The sequence below is a fragment of the Tamandua tetradactyla genome, chromosome 1, assembly GCF_023851605.1.
Source record: "Tamandua tetradactyla isolate mTamTet1 chromosome 1, mTamTet1.pri, whole genome shotgun sequence".
Classification (NCBI taxonomy): domain Eukaryota; kingdom Metazoa; phylum Chordata; class Mammalia; order Pilosa; family Myrmecophagidae; genus Tamandua; species Tamandua tetradactyla.
In genome coordinates this window covers 212,803,626-212,813,937 of record NC_135327.1, presented here as the reverse complement: position 1 = coordinate 212,813,937, position 10,312 = coordinate 212,803,626, and the positions used below count along the sequence as shown (strand labels likewise).

The following is a 10,312-nucleotide window of genomic DNA, read 5'->3' as shown; positions in this document are numbered from 1 at the left end:
TTTCTTCCTTCCAAATCATCATCACTATTAATTGTTGTCCTTGATCTGGTGGAAACATCATTGATCCTGGAGATAGCATTTGAGTCTTGTCTCAGCTGCAAGCTTGTTATGTGACCTTGGATAAGTCACTTAACCTTGCTGTGTCTCAGCTTGCTCTAAAATGGGAAGATTGGTTGAGAATTATCCGCAGGGTTGCTTTAAAACATTACAGTCTACTTTTTTTTTTTTTGTCACCTGAGCAATTAAGAATGATTGAATTGGTTCTGCCTTTTAATCTTGCTTTATGGAAGTTTATTTTGAAAAAAGTTAAAAACTCGATAGGTGAAAACAAAGCTGACTGTACTGAATATTTATGATAGGGCTTTTTTTGCTGCTTTTGCTCTATGCATCCATTGCAGTGTGACATATGAAATGTGCTTTCCTGTGAAGGACTAAAGGTAGAAAAACACATGGATACCTCTGGGCTTAAAGTGACACGTAGGCTGCGACAGACCTTGAAGCCCTGAGGGTTTGGGCCATTTTCCAGGGATCTGCCTGAAGAATTTCACAAGTAGATGCTTTTGTAGATCCCTCTTTCTCTACAGTTTTTATTCAAGTAACTATGCAACACATTTGTGATGTTTCAGTCATTAAACCAAAACATATGGACATTTTCTCTGCCACATTTATTCATAAGGTAGTAGGTACGTCATATATTGATAGTTGAATTGTAATGATCATTTCCTGAACCCATATGTTTAAAACATTTCTAAGACTGATAGAGCTAGGTTATTTTGTGTGTGTGTGCCTTTTGAAATTTAATTCAAACAAACAAAAATATATTATGTTCAGCTTTCTATTGATTCTGTGGCAGGCAAAAAAAAAAAAAAAAAAACAGTCTCTCATCCTAAGAAGGATTTTGTATAAATAGCAGACAAGTATTTAAAATAAGTATAGCTTTAGACCTGATCCATGGTGTTTGTCTTGAAATAGAACATTAATTCAATCTCACGTTAGTATGTGAGAAGCTCATGCCAATATGATTTGTGGTTCTATGGCATCTAGCCCTGATTAATTTGTTTTCCTTCACTTATGGAGGTGCCTCTACTGCATTTGATTTTTTATCTCTAGGTCCTCTAAGTCTGAGTGCCTCCAGGATTGGGCTGACCGATGTGAACTGCCATCCGAGGCAGGCACCCAGTACATCTCAACACTGGTCCATGGCAGTGGAGTCCTAGAAGTTGCTTCCTTTCCCTACCAGTGTTGTGTAAAATCCATCTGCCCAGGGCTGAGTCATCTACTCAAAGTCTCTGAATCTTTTAGTTGATCACAAAAATCATTTAGGAAGATTGTTTCTCATTTATAAAATGTAACTTTCAGTAGACCCATTTGACAGAAAAATAAGGGGCAGCAAGGGTAGTTGTAAACCTTGCTTCATAAAGGTGTATTCATTTCCATTGCTACTGTAACAAAACTTCATAGCTTGAAAACACAGATTTATTACCTTAGAGTCCTGGAGGTCAGAAGTTTGAAATGAGTCTCACTGGGCTAAAAGCAGGGGGTTGGCCAGGTACAATCCTTGCTTCCAGGGGAGAATCTATTTCCTTGGCTTTTCCTACTTCTAGAGACCACCTGAATTCTTTGACTTGTGACCACATTTCTCCACCTTCAGGCTGAGTCCCTCATGTGCTATCAGTCATCTGGCTCATCTTCCATCTCCCTTTCCCACATCTGAGGACTCTTGTGATTTCATTGAGCCCACCTGGATAATCTAGGGACCCCTCTCCATCTCAAAATCATTAATTTAATCACAGCTGAAAAGTCCCTGTAACCATATGAACTAACATATTCGTGGGTTCTGGAAATTAGGACATGGACACCTTTGGGGAAACATTATTGAGCTTGCCACAATCTTCCCCCTGGCTCCCAAAGATTTACATCTTCCACATATGAAATACATTCACCTCATCCCAAGTTCCCCCAAAATCTCAACTCAGGACAGCATCAAACTCACATCCCAAAGCTCACCTAAGTCTCAACAGTTCAAAAGTCATAAATCTCAACAACTAAATCATCTAAAGAAGGGTAAGACTCTGGCTATGATTCCTTCTGGGACAAAATTCCTTCTCTGACTGTGATCCTGTGAAACTTGAAAAACATTTTATTGGCTCCCAAAATAAAATAGTGGGACAGGCATAGGATAACAGTTATAGACGTTCATATTCCAAAAGGGAGAAAAATAAGAAAAAAAAGTCACCAGACCCAAGCAGTTTCAAAATCCAACCGGAAAAATTCCATTAGGTTTTGAATGGAAATCTCCCCCTGTGCCCCCAGCTCCACCCTCTAAATCATCATCCATCCTTTTTTATGAACCATAGCATGTGCTTGCCAATCAGCTATTTTATTCGCTCATTCCTTGTCTGTAGAGTATTGGAAGTCCAACAGCATGCTTCATTCTCTTTGTTCCCTCCCGTTCAAGCTGGCGGTGTTTTTGTTGGCAAACCATTCTCAAAAACTTTATGGCTCTCTCACCTGTGCCATGGGGATTCACTCCATTAGACAAGAGTTTTCCTCCACAAGTCTTTCCTGGATATTCCCAACTCTATCCTGGCCTCTGCTGAGATAGCAGAGGGGATCTGTGAGTTACATGTCTAATTTTTTCAAAGCGCCCTCTGAACGACTGACTATTCAAGGACATTTTGATTTTTCCAAGGCAATAGCAAAAGGTTATCCAGTCACACCCTTGGTTTTCTCTCCAGAGCACTCTTTTCTAACACTGAATCCTAGATTTAGCATTTTTTGCAGCCTGGATGAGCTGAGAATTTCCCAAATCATCAAGCCCTGATTCCTTTTCACATAACAGTTCTTTTCTTGAGTTATTCTTTTTCCATTGTACTATAAGCAGCAAGAGGGAAAGAAAACAAACAATCTGGCTACATCATCAATACTTTTCTTCAAAATCTCCTAAGCTAAAATCCAATGTCATTGGATATAATGGAGTCCTGCTTTCTATACAACTGCTGGAAACTATTCAGCTAAATTTTCAACCACTATATGACACAGATCCCCTTTCCCTCAGTTTTCAGTATCATGTTCTTAATTTCCCGACCTGAGCCCTCACCAGTAGTCCCTTTAACTTTCCTATTTCTACCAACACTCTGTTTAAGATGGTTTAGGTATTCTTGAAGATAATATAGGTTTTTGTTATCACGTTCCTCCAAGCCCTCAATAACAGCAACTTTAATGTCCATATTTCTACTGACAGTCTGTTGAACACAATCTAGGTTTTTCTATCATGCTTCTCAAATTCTTCCATCTCTGACCATTACCCAATTCCAAAACCACGTCCACATTTTTAGGATTTTTTTAGGGCAGTATCCCAAATACAGATGCTGAAATCTGTATTAGTATCCTATTGCTGCTATAACAAATTACCACAAAGTTGTTGACTTATATCATCTTACAGTTGAGTAGATCAGAAGTCTGAAAGGGTTCTTTCAGGGCCAAAATCAAGGCATTGGCAGGGCTGTCTTGTCTGGCTCAAGGAAAAAATCCATTTCCTTGAATTTCCCAGCTTCTAAAGGCCATCTATCTTCCTTGATTCATGGTCACTTCTTCTATCTTCAAAACACATCACTCCAATCTCTGCTTCCCATGTCTATTTCTTCTCTGATCCTTATCCTTCCACCTCCTTCTTATGAGGACTCTGTGATTACATGGAGTCCACCAGATAATTCAAAATAAATTTCTCCATCTCAAAGTACATATCTTCATCACATGCGCAAAGTCCCTTTTACCATGCAAGGTTACATGTTAACAGGTTCCAGGGCTTAGGTCATGGGCACTTTTGGGGGAGGGACATTATTCAGTCTACTGTAATGGCTATTTTCTTCTGCCACTCATATTCAGTTAGGCAATAGTAAAATGAAAGTTGGGGCATGAAAACTTACAGGTAATTAAAATGTGCAAAGTCCTTGCCTGATTTTAGAAAAGTGAGAACTAATTTACACATTGTTTCAAAAAAACTCTTTACAATATCTGTTAAACATTTGAAGATAGCAACTAAGAAATGAGAGATAGCAAGTTAGTAGAGAGAATAAAGTAGGGAAAAGCATATGTTATTAAAACAACAAAGGGCAAAAAAAGAAGGGAAAGGAAAGGCATGATAATAAAGACATCATAAAACAGAGGTTATAATTCTAAACATATGAGTAATCACAATAAATATAACTATTAAACTAACCCAAGAAAAGATAGAGATGAACTGAGTAGACAAAAGCCAATGCACAAAATCCCACTCAGTTGCTTATAAGAGGTATACCTACAGCAAAATGATATAGAAAAGTAGACATGACAGCAATAGTAGAAAATATGCCAGATGAAGTTTAACCAGGTTAAAGCTATGGTAATGATGTTTGTTATCTCCAAAGAAAGGTAGAAGATGAATTAAAAAAAAAAACCTTAATAAGAACAAAGGGGAATAATACATGATAACAAAAGTAATAATCAATTTACAAAAGAATTGACCATCAGGAATGTGTATTCCCCTAACAACATGGCCTCAACATACATACAGCAAAAAGGACAATATTATAGGATGTGCCCATTTGAATCTGCTGTGCACCCCAGAAAAGCCAAGCTCTTTAATCCTCATTCAATATTGCTGAGTGGGAGCTTTTTGATCATTTCCATAGAGATGTGACCCACCCAATTGTGTGTGGTAACATGGGCAGACCCACAGAATTGAACCTGGTCTTCAGCATGGCGGGTGAGAATTCTGCCACTGAGCCACCATTGCACCACCCTGTGTGTGGTAACTTTTGATTATATGGTTTCCATGGAGATGTGCCCCCAACCGTTCAAGGTGAGGTTGCTTACTAGAACCCTTTAAGAGGGAACTATTTTGAAAAAAAAAGCTTTAGAGTCACCAGAACCAACAGAGCCCACACAGCCAGAGAACTTTGGAGATGAAGAAGGAAAACATCCCTGGGGGAGCTTCATGGAACAAGAAGCCTGGAGAGAAAGCTAGCAGATGTGCCCTCCCAGCTGAAAGAGAAACCTCGAACTCCATTGGCCTTTTTTGAGTTAAGGTAATCTCTTATTAGTGCCTTAACTTGGACATTTTCATGGCCTTAGAACTGTAAATTTGCAACTTAATAAATTCCCCTTTTAAAAAGCCATTCTGTTTCTGATATATTTCATTTCAGCAGTTTGCAAACTAGAACACAGGATAACACTGACAAACCCAAGAATGGAAATGCAAGGCTGTTAAATGCCTCTCTCAGAATTGCTCAATCAAGTAGATAAAATATTAGTAAAGATAAATGAGGTTTGATAAATCAAGACAATAAGCTTCATGTAGTTTGACAAAAACAATCCCGAGCTCTAAAATTGAGAATAAACATTCTGTAGCAAAGCAGTCCTTGACAAGGGACCCAGTGATTCCCACCTCCTGATATTTATGCCCTCATGCATTCCCCTCCTATTGAGTGTGGGCTGCACCGAATGACTCGCTCCTAATGAATAGAACCTGGCACCAGTGGTAGCCTGAAAAAGACTGCATCTTCCAACTCAGGTGCTTTCACTTGCCCTCTCGGCTCGCTCTACTGAAGTCAGTTGCCATGTTGTGAGTTGCCCTCTGGGGAGACCCACATGAGATGGCACTGAGGAGGCCACCAGTCAGCAGCTCCTGAGTCGCCAAGCCTCAGACTCACAACCTACGGGAACCGAATCCTGCCAACAGGAATGTGAGTGGATCCCTCCCAGTTTGCCTGGAGATACCTGCAGGCTTTGAAATACCCAGAGACAGAGGACCCAGCTGAGCTGTGCCCAGATTCCTCACCCCCAGAAACTGTTAGATAATGGCTATTGTTTTGTTTTGTTTTTAACATGGGCAGGCACCGGGAACTGAACCAGGGTCTCTGGCATGGCAGGTGAGGATTCTGCCACTAAGCCACTGTTGCATTGCCCAATAAATATTGTTTTAAGCCACAAAGTTTAAAATTTTTATTCTCAGGAATGGCACTCTTGAGAATTATAAAGACACTTTTCTCAAATAGCCTAGTTCTGACTCTCTGCTCTGCAGAGCATGAAATTATATTATATACCTTGTAGAGCCTGGAAGGTGAGGAGACCTTTCACTCTCCCAGAACTCCATTCAGCTCAGTGTATACACTCCTACACTCTCTGGCAAAATGTCTCTACATTATTCTCCAGAGCCAAATAAAAATCTCTTAGTTTTTTGTTCTTTTTCCCTAAAAGTTGTTTGAGAAACAGTCAGAATAAATCACACCCCAAAGAAAAGCTTGTATGAGAAGCTCTAATACTCCTATCTTGGGAGAACTGTCCCACCTCCCATTTTTTTCTTCTTTGGAGTCAAATCATTGTTATGTGAGTCAAAGTCAGGGATAACTCAGATGACTGGTCATGAGTCAAACCTCTAAGAGTAGGACAAAGAGAATTCTATTAAGGTCACAAAGATTAGAAAAACGTGTTTTACTCTTAGTGCAAGTTCACTTCCATCAAGACCAGGAAAAAGTACTGTTCTACAAGTTTGATCTTTTCCTAAGAGTGAATATATATATATATATATATATATATATATATATATATGTATATATTTCCAGACATCAGGGAAGGCAATATGCTCATCTCAAGGAAAATTAAGCTCCTACCCTGTTCTGAATCAATATCTCAGCCAAACAAATCACGGTACATTTCCTAGCTTTACACTGGTTTTGAACATCAGACCTCATGCAGTCATATTCTCCCACTTGTGTAGGGAGAAACGAATCTAAAAGGATATACACTAGAGCCAAACTAGAAATATAATTTATAATTCAATCCATTATTTTCATCACTAAAAAAATAAATTTTGTTCATGTCCAAGGAATCAAAAACTACAAAGGATTTTCATGCTAAGAAAAGAGAGGTAAAAGCTAGAAGAATTTGAGTTATGCCTAAAAAACAACATATACAGTGATCTACTTTCCCTTCTCATAATTATTTATTCCACTTATTATGATGAATATTGGTGCTGACCTTCAGTCAATGTATAATTAAAAGAGGATGCGATGAGAAACCCCAGTACTCATTAGATTCATTGTCACACTGCATTCCTTAACTAAGCACTTTAAAAAGTATAAGGAACAGTGCCATTGGTGTATTCCCATAAATGTGGCTGGGAATTTTCAACTCCCAAATACAGATGAAGGAATTTTTTAAGACTCACAGAATATTTTCAAAGGAGAGGATTTTAAAGATTACATAGTCTAAACCATTAATTTTACGGGTGAGAAAACAAAGGCTTGGAAAGATTAAGAAGATGCGCCTATGTTAGATAGTTATTGGTGGCAAGGCAAGAACACAAATGTGTTCTTCCCTCATTCAGCCCTGCAGCATTTTGCTCTGCCTGTGTATGTACAGGAAAAATACAGAGGTCCTCGTAACTTTTTTGTATAAGACTTTCCCAATGGCACAATAGTCCAAATCTAATGGACTGGCATTTTTGTCATTTTAAAGCTACTAAAACTATGCACACATACATAAATTAATTCTCGTATATTCAGAAATAAGGATTGCTTAAGCCTAGAGGTGCATTCTCTGTGGTTAGCTCGGGGGTAGGCCCAGGTACTTATATCTCAGGTCTTATAACTGAATGTATGCGAAATAAACCAGAGATGGTCAACAAGGAGCTTCTAGAGCTGAAGAATAGGTTTACAGGCACCCCTCCACCCTGCGTCCCACCTCCCTATAAAATAGATGTGATCCCTTCAGCTCTTGGAACAGCAGGACCCATGATGGAAGCCTCGGGCTGCATGTATAAATTGCAAGCAAACCACCTGGTTGACCCCAGTGGGACAAGCAAGTACTGTCATTTTCTATGTGTCATTAATGAGTTATATTATATAATGCTAATATCTGGGGATATATTTTATGTACCATGCTGAGTGATTTAGAAGCATTATCTCTTTTAATCCTTACAACTTCCTGCAATTTGTTATTCGTATTTTTTTAGGTTTACAGAGGTGAAGTGGCTTGCTCAAAATGACACATCTAGCGAATGACTGGCCTGGGATATGATGGGGGAAATTATGGGAAGGAATCAGAAATGGTTTATCTCTATCCTGTATCTGCCATGCTGGAGTAAAGCAAAACCCGTCAATGCCCCCTCTTGTCAGCATAGCATTACAAATCAGAGATTATTCATATCTTAAAAATCATATACTTCAAATGACCCACATTTTTAAAAAATTCGCTCCAGAGAGAGCGAAATCATTTGTCCATAGTCACAAAATCTCTCTAGGATTCAAATTTGGGTATAAGACTTAATGATCTATAAGGTTCCTCTGTCTAAAATATAATCTAACAAATTCTAATCTATAAAGCCATGATTGCTAGGAAAACTAACAACCAATCACCACCATGCAAGGCAAAATTCCAGTTGTGGGTCATTTAGTTCTCGTCTGTAGCATTGCACAAATGTCCTCAGTAAAATATGTATTTCTCTCCACCCACTTTAGAGTAGGATGAAATGGCACATTCCATTTTCCAAGTGGGCTGCTGCCACATATCACAGTATCAAGAGTTTGAATAACTTTACCATGGGACCCAAAGTAACTTGCTAGATAAATTTACTTACCCAAGTAAAGCAGTCTAATAGAGGGTCTAGAGGCATGCACTTTCTAAATGTCATTTCAAAGCCAAGCAGGAGCAGAATAAGCACTAACTTGCATCTGTGATAATGCCATTTAAAAGCCTAAAAATTATAGGGTTGTTTACAGAGATGGACTTATTATAAAATAATTGCATCCAACTTCTCATAAACATAAAAGAAAGTCATTTTGTTGTACCTGGTTGAAAGGAAAGGTTTCCTCAAAGAATGGGGAAAATAACACTCAGAGTTTCAGAAAGAAAGAGAAACTTCAAAGGTTGTCGGGAAATTCATGGAATTTTAAAGAGTGGCACTCACTCGGAGAATTCTCTAAAATTTTCAAAATGTGAAAGCATTATTTTTCTGCAGACATCTACTTTAGATTACACACTAAAACCTGAAATAAGCCTCCTACAAAGAAATAATAGATTGTATGCATTATAGATGTTCAGGGCTCTTTCTATTTAAATACAATTCTTGACCTTCCACGAACAGTAAGGAAGCGTAACTTTCCATGGCAACAGCAAGCAAAAGGTCACAACAATATTTTTGAGATAATTTTTAGCCTCGAGGAGGGATTCACTGTTATACTTGGAGACCATGCCACCTGAGGGACAACGGGTGAAGATCAAATTTCACCTTGAACAGGCCTTTTGTTCTCTTTCTAGTCACAAATAGCCAGCATCTAAGTGGCATCTACCGCTCTTGGCAGATGCATGTTTCTTCGGCATTAATCATCACAACTCCCCACAGTGGAGGTATAAATGGGATATGAGAGTTTCTCCATCTTTTAAGGTGTTTGACAACCATCAATTCTTGAAACAGTGTTTGGAGCGATTAAAGCTTTATTTCTGTGGTCAGTAAAACCTGGGTTTGCTAGATGTGTGTGCTTCAGCCGCCTGCTTATACTGTCCATGCCCCACAGATTGGGACTAACAGTAGTCGCTTTTAGAGTTGTGGTGAAGACTAAAGAAGATAATGATTCAAAAGCCTACAGTCTGGGTGGGCCCCAGTGGCTCAACAGGCAGAGTGCTCACCTGCCATGCCAGAGACCCGGGTTCAATTCCTGGTGCCTGCCCATGCAAATAAAATAATAAAAAAAAAAACCTACAGTCCCATGGCTGAAAGAAAATAAACACTCGTAAGAATAGCTAACCTAATTATTGATACACATTACCTTAATTATTTCAGTGTTTTTTGCATGGTACATTTTTACTGAGATTGAACAGATGGTAAAAAGTATTTCGAAATATAGAATATCAATGCATTGTTTTAACAAATTATCCTTGGCCTGTGGAGCATGAAATAGACATGATTTCATGAAGTATGAGGTTGAATGAGAATTATTAATGTGTTGACATATAATAGGAATAATAATTAACTATTATTACATCATTCCTGTGTGCATATATGTTAATTAGGTCATTTTAAAGATCTCTCATAATAGTATTTTTCAGTAAAATGCAGTGGAAAATTTCACTTGTTATAAACAGCAAGTGTGCAAATGAATCAGCATTTCAAGATAGTATGTGAGAATATATGGGATTTATAATGTTCCTTTTTTATAGGATAAAGTCATGACATTCATAGAAATTTAACTGAAGAATTTGAAAATTTCATCAGTCATTTCAATACTATGTTAAGAAATTGCTCTAAACCAATATCTTCTCTTATCTTTAA

At 38.3% G+C, this 10,312-nt stretch overlaps 1 long non-coding RNA gene across 1 annotated transcript in view; it reads right to left on the bottom strand.

Moving 5' to 3' along the window:
* Positions 1-10,312, bottom strand: part of LOC143676176 (uncharacterized) — a 101,182-nt gene that overhangs the window by 58,267 nt on the left and 32,603 nt on the right. The gene's annotated exons all lie outside the window — the stretch shown is intronic.